The sequence below is a fragment of the Ambystoma mexicanum genome, chromosome 3p (genome assembly GCF_040938575.1).
Source record: "Ambystoma mexicanum isolate Mex_15411 chromosome 3p, UKY_AmexF1_1, whole genome shotgun sequence".
Lineage (NCBI taxonomy): Eukaryota > Metazoa > Chordata > Amphibia > Caudata > Ambystomatidae > Ambystoma > Ambystoma mexicanum.
This window is the reverse complement of record NC_090925.1, coordinates 483,752,563-483,777,872: the sequence shown is the minus strand read 5'-3', so window position 1 is coordinate 483,777,872 and position 25,310 is coordinate 483,752,563.

Sequence of the window (25,310 nt, the reverse complement as noted above, 5' to 3'; positions counted from 1 at the left end):
ATGTCTTTACCACAAAGTGTCCTGGCAAAGCAAACTGTTCCATCCATAGAATATTGTTGTCAGAATAACCAAATATGTATCTTTTCAACAAAACACTTTTCTTAGGATGACAAAATCAAATGTCTCTTTCAGAGAACACTTTTCTAAGGACGGCAAACTCAAATGTCTCATTCATAGAACACTTTTCTCTGGACAGCAAAGCCAAATGTCTCTTCCATAGAACACTGTTCTCTGAATGGCAAAACCAAATGTATCTTTTATACAACACTTTTCTCTGAATGGCAACCCCTTTGATATCCTGGAATACTCTACTGCTAGTAATATCTCTTTAACTGTGCACTTTCTTCCACTTTAGTTATCAAGTAACTACTCTTCTTCAGTGACACAACTGTTGACTTTAGTGGTTACTTGCACCAAGTTCCCCCATGCAGGCATCTCATATATGATGGGTTGTTCAAGTTCAGTCTGTCAACCTTTCATTTAATTTCTTTGGCTCTTGGCAATGCTTGTTTCAGTTTTCCCCCAACTGACATCTTAAGTCAGGAGAACTGTACAACTTGTGTCTTTTTCTTGCAATGTTTCCTGACTTACGGCAATGCTGGCTCCAGGTTTCCCCCAACTGACATCTCATGTCAGAAGAATTGCACAATGTCTGTCTTCCTCTCAAAATGCCTACTGGTGTATGACAATGTTGGTTCCAGGATTCCCCCAAGTGACATCTCATGTCTGGAGAAATGTACCATTTTTGCCTTTTAATTTGTGTCGGTCTGTATTCAAAACTGTACTTTAAATATATTCTTCATCGGTGGTCGAAGTGTATGAAAAGAAGTAGTGGAGCTATGTTCCCTGCCGGTCTGCCCCACTCTCCACAAACCCCATCGCTGCGTCCCCTCCCACGCACAGTCCAAACCCCCAAACAAACACACCTATTATTTAAGAGGATGTTCAGTGCAGTGCACTGAAATGCAAGCTTCAAGTACTTCCTACACTTTTATTTTAAAACTAAACCGTTCCGGGACAGTTTCTTTTTAAAATAAAAGTATAGGAACAGTGAAACGGAAAAATAAAAAGTATAAGAGCAACGCTCCCGACCGCTCCCACCCACTTCGACCTCTGTTCTTCATCAATCTCGCACATCCCGGGGCCCCTGTCCCTCACAATCTGACTCACAGGTATTGCATGCTGGTGCTGCCAGAATTTGCTGCAGGGACGGCTTTCCCCTCTGAACAGAGGTTCGTCTTCATCCTGTGTCAGTGTTTGCTTCCCTCGCTGTTGGAACCTGCAAGGCTTTGCAGGACTCCTTCCCCCCTGCCTCTGCGGTGCTTTCTTAACCATTTCTGTAACGGCATCTCTCCTTTACAGTTCAGAATGCCACCACTCTGCTGCAGGTGAACATTTTCTGCTCACTCTGAGGTTCCTTCCATGTGGACTGCCTCTGCTCCCTGTCTTGCTTCCTGCTCCGTGTACTCTGCAGCTTCTCTCCTTACCTCTTTCTCGCTCCTCTAGCTACAAGCAACATTCAGGTTTAAATGGCCTGCACAGCTGATTTACCCCTGAACAACTAGACTGCACTTCGTGTTCAAAGACACATTTCTTCTAAATTAACTCACTGTTCTTCTTCTTCTTCTCAGTATCCCATTGGTTATGGGAATTGGAGTCAATATAGTTTCTAGACTTTTCAGAACAATGTGGTTTTAAATACTTGTTGGAACTGCAATCATCGGAGTCATGAGAAGTTAAGTGAATATTATGTGAATATTATGTGCAGCAATGTTTTGTCGAGAGCGCCTATATACTTCATAATCAGGAAATGTTGAATGTAAACTGTGCGTACATGAGGGTTAAATGTTATTCCACTAGGGAGTATTTTACTCAACTATTGTGTTGTAGGATTGACAAAGACCAGAAATGTTTGGTTAATGTATATTGTCAATATTCTATGTCTAACTATGGTTGTAAATCTGGAAATAAGAAGAAAGATTGAGGAAGGAAGCACAGTGTTTATTTCAACTAAAGTTTGTCATGGAATTCAGGTATTTGGAATTGACAAAAGAAAGAAAATAATTGTTGAATCACTCGTTTTTAAACTTGATTTCTTTAATCATATTTATGATGCAGTGAATTCTTGAAAAGGTACATTGATAATCCTTGATTTCTGAGTCCTCTACACATGTTTCACCAACAAACAGATTGCTGGTTCATCAGGAGGAGATAGTAAGATAGGTTTTGTATACAACAGTAAAGTGCATGGAGCTTATTTTGCAAGCATTCAATTTCCTTTGTGTTAATGGTTCATGGACATATACAAAGGTGCACATTTAGATGAAAATGAAAGTAGCTTCTTGTTCATATGAAGAGCCCCGTATCTGGCTTCTACTTCAATAGATTGCCAATCCTTCCTGTAGGTTGGGGCACCATTAAAAGGATTTGTCTGTCCGCTAAAATCCTTTCATTAGTCCTCACAGAAGAGGCAGAAGCTGCGGGCTGGCACTAACTACAGCAAATGATAGTGGGCAAACGTATACAAGGTTTGCTCAAAGTGTGGATCACTGTCAAAATGTATATATTAAGACGATTTACCAATAAGAGTTTTAATCAAAGTGATATTGTCAAATCCCATTGACAAAGCAGGGGGTGAGTACACTTAGATTGTATATTTCCTATTATTCAGCAACAGTTACTCTCTAATTTCTATCATATTATATTTTGACTGAGTCAGTAGATGTATCGCCAATTGATGCGACCAATGTGAAAATAAGGTAAGATCAAATTCATACAGTGGACATTTTTACCCCGTACTAGATGACTCTGGATCCACCAAGGTACTGGATTTGTATACCAAACAAAATGTATTGGCTACTGGAACAGGGTTAATTCTTTACCAGAATAGTACATAAATCAATCATCATTTAATGGCTTTCTGACTTTAATTGATATTTTCCTCTATGAATGAGGTTTATCTGAAGTGTGCTCGGCAGCACTATCCCAGCCGATCAAGGATGGGTGTTGATATTAGTTTATCGGATAATCCAGAGTTATGCAGATATTACTATTCAATTTGAAACAACATTATCAACATACATGCAAGTTTAATATACTCATCCACTTTAAATAATACAAGGAGACACAATCCATGAAATGCAGCAGTTCTTGGGCATTCCAAGATGGGCACCGGAATTTATGACATCACACGCACAGCAAATTATGTCATTCACTATTTACACAAATAAGTAATGGATCCAAAATGGTGAATGCATCGAACACACACGTGGTGCATCTTCAAAAACAGGGTACCCTTCCTTAAAAAGAAGGTAAGAGGGGCATTTTGAATATAGTAATAGCTTTCTATGCACACCATACATGGTACCCATTGTCTTTGGAGAATTGGTAATATCCCAACATAGCATTGACTTATTATTGAATGATGGTGCTGCGCTATCATGGACAAAGGGCTGTTTCTAATAACTTAACATAATTTAATGTATACATCACAAATAATGAACCTAAGATGGTGCCCGCAGCGAACGTAGGTACGCAAAGAATCTTCAGTTGCCACACTCATTATTAAGAAAAACCTTTTCAAAATGCTAGAGTGTCTATGTACATTTGAAATGTTTTCCTAATATAAACATCAGTACAACGCAAGGGATTATGCAAACTCATTCACGATAGTGCTTGCGTACACTTTTTGTTTCAGGGTCAAGGGAACTATTCCATAGACTTTAAATTGAGTGTTTATAAGTGAGAATATCTGCACTTATATAAGAATATAAGAGAATAAGGTGAGATTGGATGTTGGTCCAACAATACGTCCTAGGTAAAATCTAAATACTAATGCTATATGCATGTTTCAGGGTGCTTTCTCCTGGAGAAATTACATTAATATGCACGAAAAAGGCATTGACCTACACAAATAGTGAAATGTTGGACAATTAGATGTACATTCTAATATGCATGATTATGAATTTTGGAATTGGATAACTCAACACTACCATTTACCTATATACAAGTTTAACTTTTTATTATTAGATTAGTAAAATGGCTATGCATGGAACGTCACATCCCCATACTGAGTATCGCCAGAAGCACTGGAAATCTAACGCTGATTTGAAAATGATGATTGCAATTCATAGTGTTATTTAATTTGATTTTCTCATACCTCTCTCTCCCTAACGATCCTCCCTTTCACCAACCCTAACTTACCTGTGCGTCACCAAAATGTTGTGCTCTAACATGCACTTATCATGCTTGCTTTACCTTTGATTCCCAGAAAGAATTATTCCATGTCATAGTAAGAAAATACATCCAGAATGACTGCACGATTGAAGGCCAGTCTAGCAATGTAATAACATTTATGTTGCCTTTACCATTGGTGCAAAATAAATAATGCAATGCCACTTATTAGAAAATATATCAAACAATGAACAAATGAGCCCCTGTCCCAAATCAGAGGCCATCAGCATTGCAGAAACACAAGTATACATACATTCATACAGCATCCACTCGCTCATTCACATGAACCTATACAGCAAACAAATCCTGACTCATTAACCGGCGCACCAATACAGCATACATACATGCCCTCATTTGCTCGAGTAGCCCTACAGCATACACTCGCTTATTCACATGCAACCCGTACAGCATGCTCTCTCTCTCATTCACACACTCACGGGCACAAACCCACACATACAGTCATACATGCATACACACATAGAATCATACATTTTCCTCCTTAGCTGCAGTCCAGTACAGGCACTGCTCACGCCACCTGCCATGAAGGCCCTTTGGCACCAATGTAGCATGAAAAAGGAACCCAGAAGCAGGGAGAGCTTCCTAGTTTCTGCACATGCAGAGGCATGGCTGGGCCAGCCGTTCACATATCTGACGCTTCTGACTCTCCCACTCCCCTCTGAAGCTGTCAGAGCACCCTTTCTCTCACCCAACAACTATGGGTTACCGCTAGGGCCCTATCCACTCCCTACCCAACGTCATGATGGCTAAAATGCACACACGCACTTTAGAAATCCACCTTTCACTTCTTACATCTCTGACCGCCATCATGCTTCTCATGGTTCTCAAAATGTGAATGTGAATGGAGGTGCAAAGGCATACCATACAAATATTCAGGCCCGCAATATACCAGTGTTCATCCTCAATGGACCATGTCAGTCTGAGGAAACTAAATCAGTCACAACTTTGCATGGCCCATTCGACATGCATGCTAGCGTACTACTAAAACTGTCAAATAGAAACCAGGTTTCCCTTACAGATCAAAGACAGCCCAGGAGCACTCAGTGTATTCACTGGGCTGACTTGGCTTGTCCATAATGGGTGGTGGGTTGGCGCCCCATCACCCATTATAAACAAGGCACCCCTGACATACTGTATGAACACACCACCAACCATATCTGGTATGTTGATGATATTTTCCTATTCTCTTAAGCCTTGAAGAGTAGATGAGGTTGGAGGTTACACTGTCATAGAGGTGTTCATGTATCCTGCTTATAGCTGTGCACAAATGTGGGTGTGTTCAACATACAGCCAGGGGTGGTCTCAGTCTCATTCACAAATCAGGGCTTGCAAATTCACCAAGGTGTGCGCACCTCCTGTTGCTACATTACTCAATGGGGCTTCCCAAGGCCAAGTGGCATACGACTGGGGTGGCTGGTGGCAAAAAACATTTCCTTATACACATTAGTTATGTGGAGTGCAGTGGAGTGTTCATTCTTAAGCATATACAGAGGTGCAACTCTGACCGAGGACCTTTGTTTCCTGGAGGACTGCTATCAGAGTAGCATGCACTAGTCAAAACCGCCATCTTGCACCAAGCGCAGTGCACGTGTGGTGGAATGTCTTTGGCAGACAATGAAGTAGAACACTGACCAATGACTGTTGTTTACTGGAGGAATGCTTTTGGAGAAGCATGCACCTGTTAAAACACCTGGGCCGACACGAAGCGTGGCACAAGTGTAGTGGAATGTGAAGTCTTTGGCAGATACTGAGATGGAATGCATCAAATTAGTAAGCGCTAGTCAAAACCTCCAGCTGGCTCAAAACGTGGCACAGGTTCAGGGGAGTGGCCAACATGGCTCGATTGTGGTGGAGTGCGCAGTTTTTGGTAGATACGAGGTGGAACGCTGTCCGAGGACTGTTGTTTTCTGGAGGACTGCTATCGTTAGTAGCACATACTAGTCAAAAACACCACCTAGCACAAAGCACGGGGCGAGTGGGGTGGAGTGTGCAGTATTTGCCAGATACTGAGGTGGAACGCTCACCATGGACCATTGTTTCCTGGAGGACTGCTATCAGAGTTGCATGCACTAGTCAAAACCGCCCTGGGCACGAAGCACAGTGGAGTGCTCAGTCTTTGGCAGTCCTTGGCAAGAGTTGTTCATCAGAGATGCTGGGGCAACTTACATTTGTAGTAAGTGACCATTGTGGTTGTTGCAAGCATCACAACTGTTTTATTAGTGTGTACAAGAGTGTAGCCTAGGGCATTTCAAAGCCTTGTTTGTGACGTCCTCACCAACAGACTCTTTGGCTCTTCACAATCATGACTGAAGTAGTGGAGGTTGTACCGCATAACTTGAGAAGGGGCACCTTGAATAATATCGCCAAGCAGGCCACTACACGATCATGTGAAAAAAGTAGAATAACTACCTCAGAGTCGTCTTTATGGGAGGGCAAAAGGGGCACTTGCCCAGGGCCCCCACCTTGGAGGGGGGCCCCAAAAAGGCTGCCTGATCTGAAGAAGTAAGATTACATTGTTAACCAGTCTTAAATAGCACACATCAGGATATTTTATGGGGTGCTGCTGAGTGCTTAAACCCATTGCCTTTCTGTTTTGGCAAGTACATTCTGCCTTGATCAATTCATCATGTATTGCTTTCTGTGTTCACTGTGGTATACCTAGTTTGTGTGTTCCTTACGGCACAACTCTGTAGCATTCTTTCTTTCCTGTGGGAATTATGTTGATCATGTGCAATAGGCAACAGTGGAATGCATATTGATAAATTGAGTGCCACAATGGTTCAGAAGTTAGCTCAGTGTGTGAAGCACCCCTTGCAGAGATATGTGTACATATGCAAAATTATAATATCATATTCCAGCAAGGCTGGCTGAGCCTTTTCTATGTCTGAAGTTTATAAAACTGCCTGCATGTGTACTTGGTTTTGCAGAACAACATCTGCTGGTATCAGCAATGTACCTGTACCAGATATGGAATGCTATAAAAACTAACATGTCATCCTTATGGTGAAGGTCTAGAAATTGGTCTGTTCAGATGAGGTGTTGTAAAACCTAGGCAATCGCCTCCAACAATGGCATAAACTGTTAGTCCAAGAGGTGAATAAGTATCCAAATTCAAGACTATGGAACAAAAGCTTTCATGCTTGTATCCTGACTTTGCCAGCAGACGATACTGTGATCCTGGTCAAATCTTAAAATATATCTTACATTACTTTGCTGTCTTCTGTGAGGCTTGCCTTCTTGCATGCTCTGGCATCGTTTAGCCCATTACTTGATCTTTCTTCTTATGTAGACCATTTAAGTGGAAGGGGTGGTAGACAGAAGAGAGCAGACCAGATGTTGCACGCCTTATGCAAGCATATTTCAAGGTCTGCTCGTTTGACACAAAAAACGGTTAGCTTTTTGGTAAAATTCAAAGGTTTTTATGCACATTTATAAATGAAAATGTCACAAGCCATTGTTTTGGAAGTATTTCAAGCTTTAAAATACAAAAGACAAACCCAGGTTACATTTGTTAAATCACATCGATTGGTATGCTGGTACTTATATACTTCCCTTGATGATGGTGAGAATGAAGCTAGAACCATTCCTATTTTGCATAGAACCTTCTATAATATTTTGTTAAAAATGGTCATGTTTGGTAATGTGATTTGTGTACATTCCAAGTCCATTTTTTATAAAATGAGATTGTTTTAGTTTATGGTAAGAACTGGAAAAGAAAGTGCTCAAATGCAGAAATAGCAGTGTTGGCACAAATCCCAGCTTCACCCCTTCAGACTTTAACCAATGTGTGATTCTGGGCATCTCATTTAATATTATATTGCCAGTCCTTAAACCCTTCAAAATTGTCAGCCCTTCAGAGTGATTTCCTTCTCGTGGTTTGATCTTCATAAAAGATGTATTCATGGTTTCACTGGCTATAGGGTTGCTTCCACTTTAATAGTGGGCATATTCACATCGCACACCACTGGAATTTGTTCCTTTGATAGCTAATGGCAACACTATTTGAAAAACATATCCCACTTCTAATCTCAATCTGTCTGGATAGACACCTTTCTGGTAGCTTCTAATCTGCAATAGAAAGAAAGGCGGAGAGGTGGGCACTACTGTACATTAAATCTTTTGGTCGGTTGGCATGTTAAATTCTTTCACAGTATCTTACTTCTTATATGTGGAGCCACCAGGTAAGAAATAGCCTAACAACACCAGGGCTATGACAAACTACTAACACCAAAGAGAAACAGAGTGGGATCTACTCTGTAAAACCAAGTGCTCCTCGTTGCTCCTTAATAGGAGCTAAATTCTTTTGTTTTAAAGTTGTAAAGGTTTATAGCTTATGTTAATAATTTGACGTTCTGCTCAGAGCAATTAGGTCTCAAGTCCTTAAATTCGTTTTTCCAATAATCAATCGTTCAAAATATACTGTAAATGGTTTGTGTTTAATCACACAGTTATTTCAGGTGAATCAGCAAATCCCCGGTTAAGAGTATAAGCTATTTAGCCAATGCATTTCGGTGCAGAGCACCATATTCAGGGTTACATTAGTTATAAAACATCACATTTCAATCATAAAGTTAATTGCAAGTATTGAAATGTATCACAAGAGATGCATCCATTCATACCGATGAACAGATAAGGGAAAGAACAGAAGTTTCATCATTAGTATCCTCGAACCCACTTCGACATCCTTTGCTATAAAGTCTATGGGCCTCATTAGGACCCAGGCGGTAAGGGGTTTACGGCGCCGTAAACAGCGCCGACCCTTACCGCCTGAGTACGAGGTCCCTTAGCGCCATGGAGCTTTTAACACCTGCTTTTAGCAGGTGTTAAAATCCATGGCGCTAAGGGACCATGGAGTTAATTACGCCACCGTAATTTACGGTGGCGTAATTAACGCCTTCCCCACTCCCATTATGCCCTATGGGGCAAAAATGGGAATGGGGAAGGGTAAATGGGGATTGGGGACTTACCGCCCCGCCAAGGTCGGAATGGGGCGGTAAGTCCGCCAACCACCATGGCGTAAACATAGTTTACGCCATGGTGGTAAAGTCACGGCCCAGGCGGTAACTTACCGCCTGGGTCGTGATGAGGCCCAATTACATGAAATGCCTAACATCGTGTTCAAGAATTACCTTAGCTTTGAACGGGAAGTGTGCGCGCCTCTTGTATCTACAATCCCAAGTCTACGGGAAAGGTTCCTGCTCGAGTGAAACGGTAGTGAATTACTGCGCTGCAGAGTATAGAGTGGAGATCCTGTGTCTATGCTGGTGGCGGATGCAGAGGCTTACCTCTGTGCCGTGCTGTTGTGAACCGTGACACTCGAGCGTCAGGTAGCAAATGCACCCACCCGAGCCTTTGGTTTTAAGTTTGCCATGGCGACCGAGGCGGCGCCAGACATCCAGGATTGGACAGTGCAGGCGCACCTCCAGTCCCACCCTCCCAAGGGGTTGGGAGGGCGGGACTGGTGCTCACCATAACGACGCTGTTTGTATGTAATTATGCGGCAGCTTGGGAGCACCGATCTGCAAGTAATTAACAGACAAAATGCCAGTACACCCCCCGAGGGGTGAAATGAACCATCATGTCGGAGCCATACGGGTCTAATGTGTGTAATAGGGTGTTTAATGAGACGGAATGTCCCATATTATAAATGACAAGTAAAAATACACGGTAATGCCTCAACTCATTAGAGCGCCACTGTGCCAACCCTAGATACTGGACCTTACCCATAAGTATACAACAAGCCACTGCGCACAATGTTAAATACATAAAATCACAGAGTGCCTCATCACGAGTTTGGCCTAAGCCCTTAAATGCAGCGGTAATAGTATTACCGCTGCATTTAAGGGCTGGCCAAATCACGAGTTGGCCGGAACATGGTATTTTTATCAGCAGATTTATGCTGGAGGTAAAAATTACAATTTCTGGGCCGTTTCAACCCAACCATTTTGGTGCCATTAGCACCAGTGCAATTACCGCCAGTGGTAATAGTACTCCCCAGGACCCAATGGGAAATGAGGATTTACTGCCTCTCGCAAACGGTGATCCATCGCAAATTGCACCAGATGGAGTTGCGATAGCACTATTACCGCTGGGCGGTATCCTACTGGGATACCATCCAACTTATGATGCGGCCCACAGACATCCCCCAACATAACAAACATTCACATAGAAAACAATCCAGGCATTGGGCATTACCCGTACGGACACAAACCAGTGCACGCAATCAACCATCTGCAATCCAACACATACAGACATCAGTTTCTTCTGGTTCTGGACTTATCCTATAACTCTACCCTCACTAACCAACCCTGTCTACTTTCTTAAAGAGCCATGTGAGTGCCTGGAGACTGCCCCTTGGTGCTAGCGGTGCACAGTATAAATCAACATAACATAACAACAATTCATAGAATGTGTTGAGAATACACAATCTCCTACAAGGCAAGTTCATTGTGCATCTTCTGTGATAGCCCACATGATAAGATCTCATATACATTTCTTTCTTAGTCTTCGGTATTTTATATAAGCGTCATAATTCTCATGCAATGGATATGCTTATCACCTGGAGGGACTTCAATGCACAATGTGTGAATACTAAACCATGTGATGGTATTGGGGAGGTTAGCGCAAATAGCACCATGAAGCAAGATGCGATGGATAGGCAGGGAAGGAGATGGGTTAAATATATGTAGGATTGGGAAGTTTGTATATAATGTTAAATGGGTAGACAAAAGGGGATTATCATGGAAACCTCACATGGAAATCTGGTAAAAGAACAACCACGTTGGATTAGTATTTGGATTAGTATTTGGGTAAAAAGAGTGCGAACCCTTACTGTTGCCCATAATGAGTATAGTGATCACGTGGTCATTAACCTTGAATTACAACAGGACATACAATCAGATGTGCTGTATAAAGTGGAGGGGGGGAGGGTGAGGTCAGCCATGATGCCAATCGAAAAGGGTGGACAGAACCCAACCTAAATGCCAACAGTGAGCATATAGGGATCAATTACCATATAGATCTGGAATTACTGACTAAAGGCTCAGTGGTGGTCATTTCATCATGGATCGCACACCTGACTGCTGTTTTCTTGCTTATCCGAGGGTCTTTTTCCAAGCTATATAGAAAGAATTTAAAAACATTTGCCCCGCCTATAAGGGCCGCCAAGCGGCTTGTCAGGTACAGCATAAAACTACATAGGAAAGCAGATTATACTGTAGAGCAGGTTATACTGTAGAGCAGGTTATACTGTAGAGCCGGTTATACTGTAGAGCAGGTTATACTGTAGAGCCGGTTATACTGTAGAGCAGGTTATACTGTAGAGCCGGTTATACTGTAGAGCAGGTTATACTGTAGAAACAACAAACACATGTATAAAAAAAGAGGGAAATATGTATAACACTGTGTTAAGTCTTAGCATTTTAATACACGGAATGCTGAAGCGGCGAATATGTACTGCATCAACGGTCACAAATTGTAGCATTATTTGAATAAACTGAGAAACGCAAAGCCGAACCCCATGGATCAGGCCAGCTGGGAGACTCCCATAGCTCTTAAGTTGAGTGACACTGTGGAGGGGCTGATTGCGCACCACCATGTCCCCTTCTCGGGATTGCCACTGGACCTCGTGTTCATACGTGTCGCAATCATTAAACTGAAAGCATCCCGTGCTCCTCAGCCAGGTGGCATTGCAAACAAGGCCATTAAGGGACAGCCAGGCTTTTGGGCGTTAGTGCTAAACTTGCTTTTGGTAACATCATGGGATCAAGCCACATGCCCGAGTCCTGGAAGAAGGCCATATTCATTCCAATCTACAAGAAGGGAGCTCGCGAAGATCCTGGTAATTGATGTACTTAGCAAAATGTGTGCAACCCTGATATGATATATATGATATGTTTTAGTTATAGCGCGCCCATACACAAGTGTTTCAAGGTGCGACAAGGCAAGGAAGGCGAACAAGGGAGGACAAGACAATGAACTTACTAGGCCCAGTGAAATTGAGATTGCGCAATTGCAGGGGAGAGGGAAGAGGGAAAGTGCAAGGGACAGGGGAGGAGTGGAAAGTGTTGAACACAGGATCAAAACAACTAACAACTAGTGCAGCCAGCAGGTGGCAAGTGCAAAAGTTAAGCACAGACAACTAGTGTCTAATAAGTGCAGGTAAGGGGACTGTAGGGTTGCAGATACAGACCCAAGTGCAAGGGGTGCCAGGAGGCAGTGCACATATGCAACTGGGTGGGCCGGGACCTGGGCCCGAAATCAGAGGGTAGCCAGGTGCCCATTGCAGTAACAGACACAGATCGGCAGGGGAGAGGAAGAGGGAAGGCAAAAGCAAAGAGGAAGGTCTTGAGGTGCTTCCAGAACCGAAGATGGTTCTCCTCAAGTTTTAGAGAGGCTGGGAGGCTGCTCCAGAGGGAGGTCCCAGCCGAAGAAAGATCTACCACCAACTAACTCCTCAATAAAGAAGCAATTCATAGACAGGATTCAAAATAAGGGGGCCCTTAGCAACTTACAAACTGGTTTTAGAAAGGGGTCCGCTACTACACAGAGCACATTGACATATTGGCAGAAAATGCAAGAACTTTTAAACATCCACTATACTTATTATATGGGGACTTCTCCTCTGTCTTTGCTACTATTATCAGAAGCAGACTGTGGGAGAAACTGAGGACTCTGGGGCTCCCGGAGGGAGGGTTTGTCATCAATAGTAGTTCAGTTGCACACTGAGACCACGGTGCAGCTCAGGTTAAACGGTAGGAGCAATATAACAAGAGATATCTCGATCAATAGTGGACTAAAGCAGGGGGGCCTATTTGCCCCCATACTGTTTCACTTGTATCCTGCAGATTTACCGGCGTACCTGACAGCTATTAACAGTTTTCCGTCTAAAATGGCTACACGCCACATCCTGTTGATTAATTATGAAAACGACGTGGTATTGCTGGATCCAACATCGATTGATGTCAAGCGCAGTGCTTTGAGACTATGCGAGTATGCTGAAAGTAAGGGACTTGAAGTTAACATCAACAAAACCAAAATAATGCACATTGGTTTTGCTAGGGATAAGCTATCGTATATATCAACACCCCACAAGGGAGTATTAGGCGAGTACAGTTTTAGACTTACTTGGGAATTGAAATAGCTGACAAAAGAGGACATCAAGAGCTTATTGATTCTATAAACAGAAAGGCATATAGCCTTAAGGGCACACTGCAAAAACCTTGCCAGGTTACAGCCTCAGAGGAATCATCCAGGCCTACAAACAATATTTTGCTGCTACTCTTCTGAATGGCCTGGAGGCAGTGGTGGAAGTGTACCACAAAAAATAGTGGAGTTGCGGAGAGGTTAGGCGGAAGCCTAGTGCGAACATGTGACAAGTGGTGGAGCCGGAGCATTGCACTGGTCTAAGCCTTTACACGTGCACAGGACATGAATGGACAAATCCGCTGTGTAGAATGGTGAATGTGGTCGTAGCAAAGTAGAGCAATGTAAACGGAAAAAAATTAAAGTAGTGGAACAGCGTTCCTGACTGTTCCCACTAACTTTGATCACTGCCTGGAGGCCTGCCAACAAAGTGGTTACATACACTCAAAGGGGAAATCTGGAGGCGCATTTTAGGAGTAGCTCAATATATTCCTAATGTAGCATTGTCAATAGAATTGTGGCTCACTTCACTGTCTAGTAGTGCTTTGATCAGAAGAGGTCTTTTGTATATTAACATCATGTCCTCTGTTGAACATACGTAAAAGAACCACGGGCGGTGGAGGATGTAGAGCTGCCGCCCGTTTCAGGGATATTAACACAAAATGCTTGGAAGAAATGGATTGGCTCCCAGACTGGTGTAAAGAGCCTCATCAACTTGAACGGGAATTCTCTCACAAAGCCAAACGACATGATTGGCTGAATAGTTTCCAACATTTGGCTCCACTAAAAACGTATAATGGGTTCACCAGATTGGACCACGCTTTCCTTAAAGCACAATCATATCTGCTGCTCTTTCCTTCCTCTAAGCTCAGGGGAACCTTGATTCTTCTCAGCCTGGGGACATTACCCACCCTAGGAATAAGTGGGCAGAGGGAGGGAGGGAATGCTAGCATCAACTGCAGGCTATGCAAAAAGGACAGAATCCAAAGGGACAGAACTGACATGTGCTAACCTCTTTTCATGCATTAGTTAGTGAGTATAAAGCACACTTTAGGAAATATGCACACTATTTAGAATACATAACCAGTGATCTCGTTTTGTACTGGTGCCTATCCCGCATCAATATGTCCCTAACTATTGCAAGTGTGATGCTCCGGCATGAAATTGAAGATAGATTGATAAACAACGTGCCCTAAAATATACTTTAAAATGTAAGGATTACTTGTGTGCACTTTACATTGAAGTTACGAGGACCACAATAGATTAACTAAATTTAGGATGGTTGCTGTGGGAAATGGATTGTAGGATACATGTCACTGTTGACGATTTGAATTGTTATTAACGATGTGCTTGCTAACTTATGCAGATACGTATAGAGGTGTCTCTTAAGGAACAATTTGGACAATACACCAATGTGAATTAACACATTTTTTATGAATGTTCATGTTGCAGTATTATTAATTGGGATTGAATCTGCATATATCATATGCAATACGCACGTATACTATAATACTTGTTTTAATGATATAGTGTGCAGTTTGCAAATGAACTGAATCACAATAAAATAAAATAGAATAATGAAGAAATATTTGAAAAGGTCTCATTTGTGGGGGTTTTCAAACTCGCAGTTCTGTTCTGGAGACAAACTCAACTCCAATTCTAGTAAACAAAACTCCCCTTTAGTGTCTATGTAAATGAGTGAACATGGTAGGCTTGACCGCATAACTATGTACCTTGACTCCTGTCTCTAGGCATTTGGATGGCAACAAAGCTTTCCTGTAGGGCTTGCAGAGTGGGATCGCTTCTGTTGTGGACCCGTGCGGGCGCTCCTCATCCTATGCCTCCTCATCCACCCAGCGGGCTGCCATATAGACCCTGTGTTAGGCTGGAAGAGTGTCAGAGCTTGCATTCCTTTAAGGAAACAAACCTCCTGCTTCTAGCTTCTGCATCTCATTTCAGAAGTGGACAGGCTTGGCGCGGTCTTCTTCTCTCCATGTTGTCCTGCCCCTCTCTTGGGTAATCTGCATCAAACCTTTTGGCAAATGTATAGTTCCGTCCTTGCCCATAGTCCCGCCTATCTCTGACAAGCTTCCATAGCCCCCCAGACCTTCATTCTCCCTTCTCCCTAAATTCTCCTCCTTCAAACATTCAGTTTGTGGGCACTTTACTAGGCTCCCTAACAACTTAAGGTTCCCCAGCTGTTTATGTTTTGCCCACATTATGAGCATGGTGGGTGTGGGTGCTTGTATAAGGGAGTTGTAAAAATATGCAAGCCATGGCACACGTTATGCTGTAACTTCTATATAATTCTGAAATTTAGAAAAGTCCCACCACTTGCACTTTTTTTAAGTGCAGTATTTGAAGTTGTCGATTTGTTTCTAAATGTTTGGCTACGATTCTGCCAATCTGCCATGTCTCGCTGCCAATCAGGTATTCTTTGAACAGTTCCAAATGAAAAGGGCGTGGCCTCATGGCAGTCAAACTGTGCCACAACTTCCTGGTTAAAAAAAAGCTCCCGGAACAGGCTCGGACTTGCCAATAGGGCAATGCCTGAACCAAAAACACAAAATGCTAGTGTGGGCCTGTTTTTGGGTCAAAGTGGGACACTCTTTTGGCCCCTGTGGGGCAGTTTAATAAACTACTTCATCATGTGGCTAGTAGTTTTGACCAGTGTTACTGAATAAATATGCTTTAAAAATTCACAATTTGCATCAGATTTTATCAAAAACCTCCCCTTTGGGCACTACTCAAACTAAGTTTCACAAAAGGAATGAATTGTCATTTGCAACTGTCGGTCTCTTTTTCATTGGTGCCCAAGACAATTGTATGCACCAGTCCGACCCTGTCTCGGAGTCAAGATGATGCCTCCAAAATTCGACTTAAGAGGAGCTAAAAAGATGCCAATACATGTGCGCTGTTTTGAGACAGTCTTCGCTCTGCCCGTTTTGCAGCGGTGAAGCTAATTAGCTAAATTGCTGCTCATTTTGCATGTGATATGTTATGGCAACTTGTTTTGCTGATAAGTGATCAATCAGTATTGGAATTTTGTTTCTTTTATGAGAATTCACAAACAGCAATAAGTGTATTGCAGCAATTAGCCATTGTTTACAATTCCAAGTAGGTGGGTAAAGCACTCCATAACATGTAATTGTAAACAGGCACTGAGCAGCAAAGCACGGGGAGATAACATAAACAGTCAGATGTGACCCCTGAAGGTCAAAAGAAAAACTAAACAGTTTTGTCACTGAAGTCAATGAGTCACACAAATGAGTCATTGGTTTAAACAGACAAGACCAATTTAGAGGCAATGGAAGGAAGGTAACAAATCAGTTTCTGTTGTTCTACAGTTGATTATGAACATAAGGCAAACACTAAAGATTACTAAATTAAAGGGCAGTCAAATATGTGTTTGTCAATTGCACACATTTTAGTCCCCAAATAAATGCCTGTTGTCAATGAGCATGTCGATTTTAACAGTACTGCGCCCTTTCAATTGAACATGTAGCTTCTGTTTAATGTTTTAACTATTCCAGCTGAAATCTTGACTTAAATGTATCCGGATCTCCCGAAAACATTACATCTTGGATAATCAAAAGCACAAAAGCCTAAGAAATATTTGTCTTGCTATCAGTCAGAAATCGCACTCAAAGTACCGTGCACGTTGGACTCCCAGGAGGGGATATCACGCTAAAACACAAGGGCCCGGATATACAGAAAAACGTGCAAATCCTGTCCAAAAATGTTAGCGCATGCACTGGGATTGCAGAAATAAGCGCCGACAGGGACCAACAGTGCAAAGAAAATAGGATTGGACCTGACAAACCCCACAACACTGCCCTAGTACACATCAAGGAGTCTCGAAATCGACCGTTTTGTGCACATTTTGACCCGTGACACCATATGCAGCGAAAAAAACAGATAGCATGGCAAGTACCCACAAGCAATCAGCATTAGTTGCACTCATACCAACCATCAGCAACCCCATGAATTAAATACAGTTGCACTCCCCAAAAGCAGCATGCACCTACACCCACCTTTCCTACTCCCTTTACACCCACCAGACTAAGCCACTGGCATGCAAAGTGCACCTACACCCACCATTCCTACTCCCTTTACACCCACCAAACTTTGCCAGCCACATGTAAAGTGCACCTATACCCACTATTTCCATCCCCTGTACACCCACGAAACAGAGCCATAGACATGCAAAGGGCACATACATTCACGATCCCACTCCCTGTACACCTACAAAACAGAGCCATACACCTGCAAAGGGCACATACATTCACGATCCCACTCCCTGTACACCCACAAAACAGAGCCATACACCTGCAAAGTGCACCTACGCCCAATAAATCTAACCCCTGTACTTCCAGCAATCACCACACACATAACCCCACACCCTTGCATCACCCTCAAAGGACCAGCACACAAAAGGTGCACCCTCAAAACTGCACAACACAGTACCCATGGAGCCCCCTTGAATATAAAATAGGGCACATGTCCCAACCATGTAAATGTCACTTGGCTGTCACCATCATCACACACCATTGGGGACACAATGGTGGATGAGAACTGCCCACCCCAGATAGCGGTTGTGTGGTGCAGCATGCAGATGCCCCATGAGCACCTGTATGTGTGCAACAGGAAAGCAGGAAGCCAACCACCGCACAACAGGCTTGTGTGCCCCCAGTGCACGCGTCTTCCTAGTGCCCTGAGTACAGATTGACACTGAAGTGAGACTCGAAGCTGTGGGCCATGTGGGTCCCAGCCCCTGGCAGGGGTTCTAGGGGAAGAGCTTGATGTGCACCGTGGCACACTCTGCCATCAATCCTGACCACTGGGCACCCACCAGGCTGAACTAAATGGCCGGATTTGAATGTGAGTCACAACTAAGCACAGGCAAGGAGAATGCAGTGAGGAATGGAGCGTGGGCCTAGACAGGGCCACAACAGGCAGTGTCCTCCTGGGACTGCACCCCACAAGAACTCAACCCTGTGCCCAAATGTAAAATCCACTGCATGCCAGTACACAGCCCAATACCCAACAAATTCCACCAGAAGGGTAACCACCTCCAGTGTGTAACCACAACACCCTACTGTAACCTGTTGATGGACATTGAGCAAACATCATCTAAACTACAACCTGTGTGTGTTTCTCTACAAAGGAGTGGCCACAATCACTGAGGCAACTTGTATTTGTTACCATCTCAATTATTGACATTGTCACCATATGGTCGGTGAAACTACTGGTCCACCATAACACCACTCCTGAGCAAATTCACTCCACATGTCCCGCCAAAAGAAATATGCGGGAGGACTACCACCTGAGTGTATCTGCACATCCACATGAATGTGTTGTCACACCATCCCTAGAAGTGTGAATGATCAGTGGTCCATCACATCCCCACCAACCCTAGTACACAGGTTGGGCAGATACAAATAGTGCAGAGATGTGTCTCACATAATGTACGCTACGGAGAAATCAATGACCACATACATCATAGGCACTCATGGTGGTGTTCACACACATGCACATGAAGCACATGCACAGCTAGAAACACTCTTATGCACACACCCATCAGACCTACAGATGTTGGAGTGCTGTTTGATGAGTAACATATGCATTAGCAGCCAAAGTGCGTGAAATTAATGCAACCCTGCACAAAAGTACAAATCTGGCAGCACAGACATTTTCAATACCTATAATGAACATGACAGTGACCATCACTGGGATCATCAAAATCACTGAACAACAAACGCCATCACTGGCAACATAACCACACCCAACACACCTGTGACACACATGCAACATCAACAAAGCCTTGGCGATAGTAACGTTACCCATGAGAGTACACCCACATACACGCCACAATTCCAAACACATATGAGTAGTGGGGCCATATACAACAATCACATCACATGTAAACATGTGTCTACAGTGCAACATCCATGCGCACTGCAAGTCTCAGTAAAACATGGACAAGTACAGGCAACACACATGGATACATGACCATCTGTCCAAAGAATATAATGTAGGCCAACACTGACAACCACAATGACGAATAAAAATACCCCACCACTACCACTACCCTCACACAGATACAGCCACAAATGCACATGACAGTCTGCACACCACACAGATACATGTACCAATCCCATGCACATGCATTGACTACATGCATAGACTGAGAAGGCCACAATTAATGCATCCCACATGCTGAGCCATCGGAGCATGTCTGTGATCCTGACATCTGCATAGAGCACACATGTCGCTTGTTGGCAATGCACACACGTAACCCCAAATCCTACATGCACAGTGTCAGATGCATGTACAAATGCTACACAGAACCTTGTCACCCCAAACCTATGATAGGCTTAGTGATGACACATGAATCCCAAGAAGCATGCCATATGATTATGTGGCATGCACCATCAAAAATAGACCAGTGTGACATGCACTACAAAAGATGAATGCACACACACACACACACACACACACACACACACACACACACACACACACACACACACACACGCACACACACAGCATTGTTGAAAGTGAATATCACAAAAACAGTCATAATAACCACATGAATCCGAAAGAACCAAAGACACAACCATATTGGAATGGAAACCGAACAAAAACCATGGAACAATTATTCCAAAATAAAATCACAGGAATCATCCATCAAAAACTAACAATAATGAGGCCAACACACACAAAAGTAAACATCATCAGTCACTGCTGCAGTCCAATTCCTGACAACTCAAGCTCCAATGCTGCTTCTGACTCTGCCTCTCCCTGCTGCAGGCATTCCTCTCTGCTGTCCCTGAGGGCCTGCAGGGTCTCACGAGTGGCCTTCTCAATTTGCTCTGCAGCCCTCATGCTCTCCCCCATAATGGCAGCACGTAACTCCTCCATCCTTGCATGTGCTGCAGCCATGGCAGCTGCCTCCTCCATAGTATTCAGCCTCTCTTCTACTGCTGCCACGTGTGCTACAGTTGGCATGTTGTGGCCACATGAGTGTGTTGCCTTGCCACCTGCCTCCCCTGCCAGACCAAGAATGCCAGCTGTACTCCCTGCGCCAAGAGCCACTGGTGTGCCTGCCTCCACTGCCGCAACTGCTCCTGCCGCCAGGCAGCACGCTTCTGGTGCTTGGCCTCTCTCCTGAGTGATGACTGACTCCTGGAGGGGAGTACTGCCCCACCAGTTTCCGCACATGCCATGTGCACCTGAACTGCCTGATCTTGCGTGACTGACAAACCAGAGCCTGGTACTACTGGAATGCTCTATGTGGCCACTTGCACCCACACAGTGAAGCAGGCACCAGAAATGCACATGGGTTTACGTGGGCAGAGGAGCCTGGGGTGGTTGCCAGCTAGGAGGCCACACCTATGGGTGCCTGAGGCACAGTTTCTGAGCAGGAGATGGTTGTCACTGGTGTTGCCTGTGCATTGTTTACCACACCCATCAGTGCACCAGCCATCTGCGACTTGATGTGGCATACCTGCTGGTGATGGCTGACGAGTTGGCCATGGATCATCTCCAGGGCCTCTAGTGTTGCCCAATATGAGCTAGGGCAACCCAATATCCCAAATGGCCTCATCGGCACTCGCAGCTGGGCTAGTTTGTGTTGTGGCGTCAACGTAGGTGTGCAGCCCTGTAAATGAAGTCCCTGGGACATTGTGAATAGCTGACCCAACCACTGTGCCCTGCATAATCTCCTGTCCCAGACACATGTCCCCACCCTGCACATCCGATGATATCCCTCCACCAAACACCATGGACAGGCCCACTATTGCACCCTCCCCCTCGACCCCTCCCCAGATGGTACCTCTGTGGCAACCGGCCTGTCTGTGGGCACTGCTGAATCTCACTGTGCCTCTGCCCTGGAGGAATCACCCTCCAGATCCATGGCAAGGTCCTGCATGTCATCCCAAGTGCTATACAACGATGTACATTTGGAAGTCACCTCTCTTTCAGATGAGGTGAATGACGGCATCCTCTATGTAGCCTATGGGAATGCCTTGGCCTTGCAACTTGCTCATCCTCCATGCTGGTCTCCTCATCTGCATGCAACCCTGGTTGGAAAGGGTGAGAACATAGGCAGTTCAGCATGTGTGTAAACATGTGCATGTCCAAAGACTTGCATGGTACCATGCCACCATCTCACATACAAATGCCACGGCCCAATCACAACATGACTGCAACAAATCACCCTGAACAGACAGACATGTGAGCCCAAAATACAAGATGTCAACCCCCTTCAAATGCATGCATGGATCTGCAGAGAATGAGCAGGCGCTACCCCGAGGGCACAACAGTCACCATGGCCAACTGGGAACATGGATGGGGGATACGTGAGGAATGGAGTATATTACCAAAACACGTAGCCATCATCATTACACTATCGACACAAACATCCCTCACCCTCTACTGACAAAGGACCCTCTTCCCGCACACGACCCTGGTACATGGCCATGTGTAAGGTGGACATGGCAGACTCTCTGCTCCCCTCCATTGACTACCACAGCCTCCTGGCAAATCAGCTATCTATCACCCAGTCCAATCAATGTCCTTCCAGGGCACAATTCCCCCTCACACGCATCACATCAGCCAGCAACCTACTATGCACCTGCACCAGATGTGCCACGCAAGCCCTCAAATCCACTAAAGATAAACACACATCCTACAATGCAGATTGGGGCCTGTGCACTCACTCCTGAATTGGACCACATGCGTCCATCTGTGAATATACCACTGGGATGTGAACGTGAATGGTGAATATCCTTTGATCTGAAACACATGGCTAACATGTTGACATCACCATGCAACTCCTCAAGGCCACGGCGGAATACAAGGACCTCCTTGACACATCCTCTCAAGGTCCTCACAGCATAGGACCCCCACAGAGTGCAACCATGCATGCGCCATTACGTTACACTACATTGCCGTGTCCATCGACAAGCGTCCTCCCAAAATGCGTTCCCACATCATGGCATACACATTCTGTCCCATTGAACTGCCAGTGGGGACTCACCTGCAGCCCCAGTTCACAAAGTATGGCAACTTCTGCTCACGAGAAGATAGCAGCCCTCATCCACGCAATCTTTGAGGTGGAGGTGGCCAACATGGTGAAGCTGAAGCTGATGGACTGGCACAGGGTCTGGAAAGCACCTGCAACAGAGATAGAAGTGTAACAGCTATCATTGGTATGACCTACCAACACTCTGTTGCCCATGGAGCGCACCCAAGTTTCATGGCCCTAAGTATGCTCCCAGGACGTTGTCCACCACCCCTGACCCAATATTGATTTAGTGTTCAGACACTGCCAAAGTCAGAAGTGACACCTGGACACACTCACACATGCACACACATGCACACACAGTGACCAACTTTACACGTCTCTGCAGCCTAATAAACTTAGGCACCTTGCCAGCAAAATTCACACATCTGCTATAGTAGCTCCCATATGCATGAGGGTACAATTTTAAGTCAACTACTATGCATTGTGACATTGACCATGCAACAAGTGCACATCATTGCATAGGTAAGCACCCACCTGCAACACACTGTGCCCCCCACAACAGTACCCCTCCCCATGAGTGCCACCATCCCACTCCCACCTTCTTGCATGCAGCCGCAGAGCCACCAGTTGCCCTTTTGCTATTCCCCCACTCACCTGTACCGAGTAGCAGCAGGCAGCAATGAAGTGAAGTTATACCAGTGGGCCACTGGCAATGTACAGCAAACTGTCCCAAAAGTCCACACAGGAGGAATTGCAGGAGTGTGAGAGCAGGCCAAGATGAGTCGTGAACAGGGGGCAGGAAGCTGTCAGTGGACTCATGCAACTCCAGATGCCAAAACAAATTAGGCCCGAGTCTAATAAGTTACACGTGTGATGTGCAAACTGCGCATGCGCGGCTTACTAGAAATAGGGGCCGCATGCACAGGATGCATCTGTGCAGCATAATCTTAATGGTCGGAGGACGCGTAGCACTTCCGTGATCAGCATTACCGGCGGTAGCTGAGAATAGACGGCGCAAGTGCCGTGCTGCAAGATTTGCAAATAACCATATTCCAGACTCCTGACATGGATGGAAGGGGAAGTGGCAGGGCTGAGTGACCAGTGAAGGGGAGGGGACCTTCACCAAAATGTACCAGGGGGAGAGCACATACAGCATATGATGGGGATGCAACACTGGCACAGAGAGGCAGCTGCACAGTCACTGAACGTGCCACTAGTACCCCTACGACCCAGGGATAGCCACCACTCACTGAGAAGTGATAGAGCCGGAAAAAGAAATTCACAGAGGAGGAATTACAAATCTTCACAGACTATGTGGAATAACACCAGTCTGAGCTATAGTACTGGGCTGGAAGCAAGGTGACACTGGCCCAGCATAAGCGGAAGTGGCAGGAGGTGACTGACCTGGTGAATGCCTGCGGGGTGGAGAGGCGCACTGCGCAAGAGGTGCAAAAGAAGATGGATGACCTAACCAGGCATACTAAGTAGAAGCTGGGTGCAAATGGGTCCTCTGCGCAGGCGACTGGTGGTGGTTTTCCGCATATTGAGGACCTCCCTCCTTTTGAGGAGGTAGCCTCTGGCCTCATCTCGAGTGACAAGGTTGTTGGTGTCTGAGGCATTGACACATTTGGACATGCTGCAGTTGAGTGATATGTGTGACCGATACACGTGTTCATTATGTACTGTTGGTTTAGGAAATTTATTGAGATATGTATGTCTTTTTTCCTTTTTCCCTGTGGTGCCGGTTCATCCATTCAGGGTTTGGAATATGGAACACACAGAAAAATCAGACAACTCATTGGAAAAAACTAATTCAACATACACAAGTTACGCAAAGGCAAACCTAGAGCTCATCTGAACTCTTGGTACACACCTGAACTTAAATCACTTAGAAAAAAGAAAGCCAAGATGGAAACCCTATGGAAAACAACTCCATCAGCAGAAAATAAATCCAATCTCATGACCATTTCCTCCCTTTACAAAAAGGAGATAATCCACACCAAGAAGGAAGCCTACAACGTCAGAATAAACAATGCAGCCTCCTGCACTAAAGAACTCTTCACCATCCTAAAGGAGTTAGAAAATCCCGACCCTCCGACGGATATGTCTGCGAAAGACAAACCATGGTGTACTAGTATCCAAAATGCCCTTGCTAACAAAATTACTGGCCTCCAAAAGAAAATTGAAGCCAAGAGACCTCAACTTTCCAACAGTAACCCCTCCACCCTGAGAATACCCACCACCACTAATACTACCACTGGTTTCACCTTCAAAAAGGTAACCATACCAGAAGTCCAAAAAATTATAAGATCCCTCAAACCGTCAAATTGCAAAGGAGACAGCTGCCCCGCCCAGATCATCAAAGATGCTGCAAGAGACCTATCACCCTTCATCTCCAAGCTAATCAACCTATCCTTCTCCACCAACTCAGTACCCAATAACCTGAAACAATCATGGGTTCTCCCTCTCCTAAAAACAAACTCTAGACCAGGCCATTCCCACTAATTACAAGCCAATCACGATGGTTCCATTCCTGTTAAAAATCCTTGATAGAGTTGCATACCTGCAAATTCAAGTTTTGAATGAGGATGGAAGTGATTGATAACAATGTTTTTGTATATGTGATCACAGTATGGTGTGGTGTTTTTACACAATGAAATTGTACAAAATCAGTTTTTGGGTGTACCTTTTTCATGAAGGTTTTAATGATTGTCAGTTAATGATTGCCATTTTTCTATCACTGGTCTATTGACGATGATGATGTTTATAAAAGAAAGAAGAAAAGAAAAATAAAACAATTAATAAACAATACAGTAAAGACAAAACTTAGTCTTTGAAATCAATCTTTTTAGAAGGTACTCTATTCGATTTGTTTTCAAATAAT